This window comes from Canis lupus, chromosome 30, assembly GCF_011100685.1.
Source record: "Canis lupus familiaris isolate Mischka breed German Shepherd chromosome 30, alternate assembly UU_Cfam_GSD_1.0, whole genome shotgun sequence".
In the NCBI taxonomy this organism is placed as follows: Eukaryota; Metazoa; Chordata; class Mammalia; order Carnivora; family Canidae; genus Canis; species Canis lupus.
Genome location: NC_049251.1, coordinates 29,235,666 through 29,242,218, shown reverse-complemented (window position 1 = coordinate 29,242,218; position 6,553 = coordinate 29,235,666). Strand labels below are relative to the sequence as shown.

Here is a 6,553-nt window from a genome sequence, read left to right as displayed (position 1 = left end):
AAATCTGGGATTGAACCCAGTCCGTGCCACCGGCTAGTTGTTGACCTTGGCCAAGTCGTGGGACCTACCAGAGCTTTTCGTTACTTCGTAAGTAAGAGGAGTTAACATTTTTACCAGTATTGTAAGGGTGTACGTGTGGGTGTGTGCGTTGCATTTAAGTCACAGTCCACTTAAGGGGCGCCTTGGGTGGCTCAGTGGGTTTAATCCTGAGACTCTTGATCTCAGGTCAGGTTTTCATCTCAGGATCCTGAGTTTAAGCCCGGAGTTGGTCTTCACGCGCAGGTGGAGCCTGCTTCAAAAAAAGAAAAATAACAGTCCACTTTAAATGAAAGCACCTTTTAATTGAAAGAGTGATTGTTATCATTAATCTCAGACAGTCGAGATAGCCCGGTTTTGTGGAATGAGGTTTGAGATGGAAAGGGAACTGGATAATATTGCAAAACCATATGTATACAACAGGACTTCCAGTGGCTTGTAGAAATTTATCATAAGTATCACGAAATTCAGTTATTAGGTTCTTTAAACTCTAAAAAAATAAAATAAAATAACAATATGTGCGTTTATTGAAGCGACCATTATTGTTTCAAAGGTTTTTCTTGGATTTGTAGTGTGTGTGGTGTAGATTGATTTAAAAAAAAATAAAAAACACTTAAAGAATAATGTATATAAATTTTAAGTTTTCAATTCCAGTTAACATAGTGTTATATTAGTTTCAGGTGTGCAGTATGGTAATTCATCACTTCTATACGTATAACATATAAAGTATAATTAACTTCATATGGCTCTGAAGAGAATTAAAATTGGGGCATAAAATAGAAAGTAATTTTAAGATTAACATCAACATCAGTAGCATGACTTCTCTTAATTAGACTTAAAACTATTAGCAATATGTACAGAATTCTTATGTATAATATTCTGTAAAAATAAATGAAAATGGAATGAATTTCTGCTTTTAAATTATTCATGATGAAAGTATAGACCTAAATCTTAGAATAGTAAGTCTTCATTCATTTTTTTTCTTCATTTTATAGATTTAAAAGATACAGTTAGATGTAACATGATGTCAAATTATTAACTAATATAGTTTGCTTTTTAATGTAACTTGTAGTTAGTAATTTTTTTTAAGATTGTATTTATTTATTCATGAGAGAGACACAGAGCGAGGTAGAGACACAGGCAGAGAGAGAAGCAGACCCCCTGTGGGGAGCCCAATGTGGGACTCAATCCCAGGCCCCGGGGATCACTACCTGAGCCAAAGGCAGACACTCAACCACTGAGCCACTCAGGTGCCCTGTAGTTAGTAATTTTTAATTTTTAAATGCACTCTATACTTAAAAAATGTAAGTTCAGTAACTTCCTTTAATAAGATTTTGTGGAAAGTAGGTATAAAGTTTGTATCACTTTTTAAAGAGGTTTATAGGTTTTGCATGTTTTGAGAGAAATTTTCAAATACATTTCTTCCCTATGTCTATCTTTTACATAGTTGAACTTTTTTTTTCCAAAAATAGAACTCTCCAACTATATTGCATACTCTTTGAGGCAGAGATACTGTTAATTTCTATCCACTGCAGCTTCTTTACAGGGATGAAATAAATGTTGGTCAAATTGATAAACAGATATATAAAGTATACTATATTTTTTAAAGAGTTGAACTTATTTGCTACAGTTGTAGATTTTTTGTGGATTATTCGACTTTCTAAATGGCTTTTCTGAGTATATAAAGTCTTTGGGATCATCATTTTTCGTCATCTTTTGAATCTTAAAATTGAGGCTATATTATCTTGCTTTGGGAAAGCCATCAGAAGCTCCCATTCCCCCCCCCCCCCCCAATATTCTGATGGAACTTTGACTTATTACTAAATTAAATTTACTTTGGGATAGAAGATAGGATACTAGCTGTTAGAGGAAAAAGATCTACCTAAATAGCAGGCAACATTAGAGGCTGTTTGAGAGGACACTTTTCTCAGTGACCTTTTCCACTCAAAGTATGTGGCCATTCCAAGGATCTTTGCAGTTGTCAGTTATGGAATTTGCTTGTCAGGAAATCTAAAAATGACTAAACCTTTCTTTAATATTACATCTCTTGGATGATCTCAAAGAGTTTTAGCAAAGATTGGGAAGGCTTATATACCATATACTAGAAGCATATGAGGAACAAAGTACAGTTGATTTGACTGGTGCTGTCAAATTGGTAGTGAAAGAGTTATCATGGAAATGTTTTAAAAATGCCAAGCAGTGCTTTACTCAAACCAAATGAATATTCTTCCAGAGCTTTACTTAAATAAGTATTCTTCCAGAGCTTATTCCTTTTTTTTAGGATATATTACTTTCTGAAGATACGACTTGGTCTCTATTAAGGATAAATAATTAGGGGTGCCTGGGTGGCTCAGTAGGTTAAGCAGTTAAGTCCCTGCCTTTGGCTCAGGTCATGATCTCGAAGTTCTGGGAATAAGCCTACCCCTCCTCAGGCTCCCTGCTCAGCCGGAAGTCTGCTTCTCCACCTCCTTTTGCCTCCTCCCCCCTGCTCATGTTCATACTCTGTCTCTCAAATAAATAAATAAAATCTTTAAAAAGAATGAATAATCACTGTTTAAAGAAAAAAAAAACGCTGATATCACAGACAGGTTTTAATATCAACAATCTTGGTAGAAACTGCTTCAAGGTTTTAGATAAGTGGAAGTAGACTTTCATGAAAGAGCTTAGAATTTGTGGCATGGTAGTTTTTCTCTTTTTAACATCTAACTTCTACTTATTTCTGCCTAATATAGAAACCTTGAGAAGCTAGGAGGGGGAGAAATGAAATTACTTCAGAATTACCATTTTAAGGTTTGTGGATTACTTATTTGGAGAGCTAAATTGGATTTTGACATTATTGGGATTGTGTTCAAGATGGACTCAGGAAAAAAAAAAATCAGATGCCATCTGTTTCAGATTCCTTATTCCCTCACCCCTTTTCATGTTTTATGGCTTTGAATTCATCAGATTATTTTTCAAAAATAAAAATCCTTGGTAGATTTAGGTTATGTAATTTCAGCTATATCAGTGAACATGTAACCAAAAGGACTTGCATTTTTTTAAAAGATTTATTTATTTATTTATTTATTTATTTATTTATTCATTCATGAGAGACACAGAGAGGCAGAGACACAGGCAGAGGGAGAAGCAGGCTCCATGCAGGGAGCCCGATGTGGGTCTCGATCCCAAGTCTCCAGCATCACGCCCTAAACTGCTGAGTTACCCAGGCTGCCCCCAAGGACTTACATTTTTATATTGAGTTACACAAAAAGATCACAGACCATGGTTAAAAGTAATTGTTAAGCTATTTTAAACAATTTGAACATTAGGTAGCTTCATGCTTGTCATCGTTCACTTAGCCATTTTTTCAGTAACACTTGTTGCTAGAAGTTACTTAAAAAATGGATTTTTTTTTCCTCCTTCATGTTACAACTAAAAGAGAAGCTTCTGAGGATTTTTTTTAATTTAGTGATAAGTCCACTTAAATTTAATCTTTCAATAGGGAGTTTTGGCTTACCATATGCCAGTTGCTATTATTTTCATCTAAATGGTTCATAGGCCATATTCTTGCCATTTTTCAGTTTGGATCTTAATAAATCCTGAGGATAGGTGTTTTGGTTTACTGAGCTGGAAAATCCTGAGGATAGGTGTTTTGGTTTACTGAGCATTACTTGTTCAGGTTACAGTAGTTGGTACCTGGCATGGACCAGAAACACCAGGCATCTTTGAGAAACTGTAAAGTAGCAGTGTGGTCTCTCAGCAATGGCCTGAAGAGACAGCAATCTGGATAGAAGAGAGCCATGGTTTGTCTGCAGCAGAAATGTTCTGGTATTGTAGGAAGACTGATGGACTGCTCCTATACTGCTGTAATCTTTTCCTCACCAGAAGCTCCAAGTGGGCAGTGTAGTTATGGCAAGGGCTGCAGTGTCAGGGATGGGAATTGTTCTTCAATAATCACTCACCCATCACAATGGAGGCATACACATACTGGGGAAAGGGGTATTCTCTTGGATTTTGCCTTGGTCAGAGAAGCTAAGTGAACAGCCATTGCCTATGTCATCAAAGACGGTTGGTACAACACCCCTGAGTGCTGGGTAAGCCCGTCAAAATGCTACAGTTTCTTCATCAAAATGACACGTAAATTTTCCAAGGAACAATATAGCATTGGGTCCACACCGATTTCTGTAGGTTACGTTTTCTAACCCCAGAAAAAGGGGTGTTGAAGGCTTATGGGCCTCTGAATGAAAGTACCATGTATTTATGTTCCTCCTGATAAGTTTATAAATATATTTCGTCTGCTGGCATTAATGAGTAATATGAAAATGTTTTAAGGTGTGTGTGTGTGTGTGTGTGTGTGTGTGAAGTGTCCATGGTATTCATTGGATCTCATTTTAGTTCTTCAGGCTAAATTGCTAACCATAGCTGTGGTCAAGTGGCTTCCTAGCTGGATTTTTTTCTCCATTTCCTAGAGGTCACTCTCTCACATAGGTGCTAGTGAGCAGGGATATGACCAATGCCAGGAAAAAGGCCAGGGGATTTAAGTTAAATTTTTTTTTTTTTAAGATTTTATTTATTTATTCATGAGAAACACAGAGAGACAGGCAGAGACACAGGCAGAGGGAGAAGCAGGCTCCACACAGGGAGGCTGATGCGGGACTTGATCCCAGGTCTTCAGGATCACGCCCTCGGCCTAAAGCGGCACTAAACCGCTGAGCCACCTGGGCTGCCCCTAAAGTTAATTTTTTTTTTAAATTTAAATTGATTTAAGTTTGATTTTATTTAATTTCTTTCACTGTTCTGGAATTTCTCTAACCTAAAGTGGCAATATCTACTATCCACAGATACCTAGTTGTTTCTTTTAATTAAGACTTTAATTTTTTTTTTTAAGACTTTAATTTTTTTAACAGTTGTAGATTTACAGAATAATTGAGCAGATAGAATTCCATCTCTCCATATCCACAAAACTACAACCCCTCCACTTTCCCTATTATTGACATCTGGTGTTAGTATGATACATTAGTTATAATTAATGTACCAATATTGATACATTATTAACTGTAGTGCATGATTTTCATTTAAGGCTTACTCTGTATTGTACACAGGTCTGTGGGTTTTAACAACTGCATAACAACATGTATCCACCATTACAGTTTAATATAGTATAGTTTTTACCCACCTAAAAAACGTTTTTTTAAAGACCTATTAACCCGTCCTCTCCTTCCCCCAGAATCCTTGACAACCACTGACCTTTTTGCCGTCTCTGTAGGTTTTTCGTTTTCCAAAATTTCATATGGTTGGAGTCATACAGTATGTAGCCCTTTTATACTGGTTTCTTTCACTTACCAATATGTATCTAAGGTTCCTCCATGTCTTTTTGTGACTTGATAGCTCCCTTAGATAAATGGCTAGGAGCATGATTATTTGGATTGTATGGTAAGACGTGTTTAATTTTATAGGAAACTGCCAAACCATCTTCCAAAGTGGTTATATCATTTTGGATTCCCATCAGCAATGAATGAGTATTCCTGTTGTTCTACATCCATTGCCAGAATTTGGTATGGTCAGTTTTTTGTACTTTAGCCATTCTTTTTTTTTTTTAATATTTTATTTTTATTCATGAGAGACACACAGAGAGAGGCAGAGACACAGGTAGAGGGAGAAGCAGGCTCCTTGCAGGGAGCCTTACGCCCTGAGCCGAAGGCAGCCACTCAACCGCTGAGCCACCCAGACATCCCATACTTTAGCCATTCTAATAGGTGTTTTAATTTGCAGTTTCCTTATGACATAAAATGTTGAGCACCTTTTCATAGGCTTATTTGCGTTGATTAATCTTTTTTGGTGAGATGTCTGTTCACATCTGCCCATTACTAAATTGGGTGGTTTTCTTACTGTTATTATAACTGTTTTAAGTGTTCTTTGTATAATTTGGATACACATCCTTTATCAGATACGGTTTTTGCAATTTTTTTCCAATCTGTGGTTTGTCTCTTTATTCTCTTAACTGTCTTTCATAGCAAAAAAGTTTTAAATTCTAATGAAGTCTGCCTTACCAAGTTTTTCTTTCATTGACTATGCTTTTGGTATTGCATCTAAAAACCTCACTGCCAAACTCAAGGTCCCAAAGATTTTGTCCTATGTGATCTTCAAGAATTTTTATAGTTGTACATTTTACACTGAGTTCTAAGATCCATTTTTAGCTAATTTTTGTGAAAGGTTTAAGGACTGTGTCTAGTCATATTTTTGCACAAAGGTGTCCAGTTGTTTTGTAAAAATATTTTCTACTCAAAGTATTAATGTGGTGTGGAATTTTTTAAAAAGACTTTTTAAAAATATTTTTTTAAGTAATCTCTATACCCAGTGTGGGGCTCAAACTTACAACCCCGAGATCAGGAGTTCCATGCTCTACTGATAGAACCCAGCCTGGTGCTCCATAAAAAGACTAATTTTTTTAAAGGATTTATTTATTTAAGAGAAAGGGTGGAGAGAGAGAGCGTGTGTAAATGAACTAGGCCATAGGCAGAGAGAGAGAGGGAGAGAG

At 36.2% G+C, this 6,553-nt stretch overlaps 1 protein-coding gene across 34 annotated transcripts in view; it reads left to right on the top strand.

Moving 5' to 3' along the window:
* CSNK1G1 (casein kinase 1 gamma 1) overlaps positions 1–6,553 on the top strand; it is a 170,033-nt gene that overhangs the window by 1,596 nt on the left and 161,884 nt on the right. The window contains exon 1 of one of the 34 annotated variants that reach the window (XM_038580666.1): positions 3,984–4,109. The exons of 31 other annotated variants lie outside the window; for them this stretch is intronic. The gene's annotated coding sequence lies outside the window, so the exon portion shown is untranslated. Of the gene's footprint in view, positions 1–3,983; positions 4,110–5,471; positions 5,571–6,553 lie in introns of those variants that run through there. 2 more of the 34 variants (XM_038580661.1, XM_038580663.1) reach the window with 2 other exon arrangements.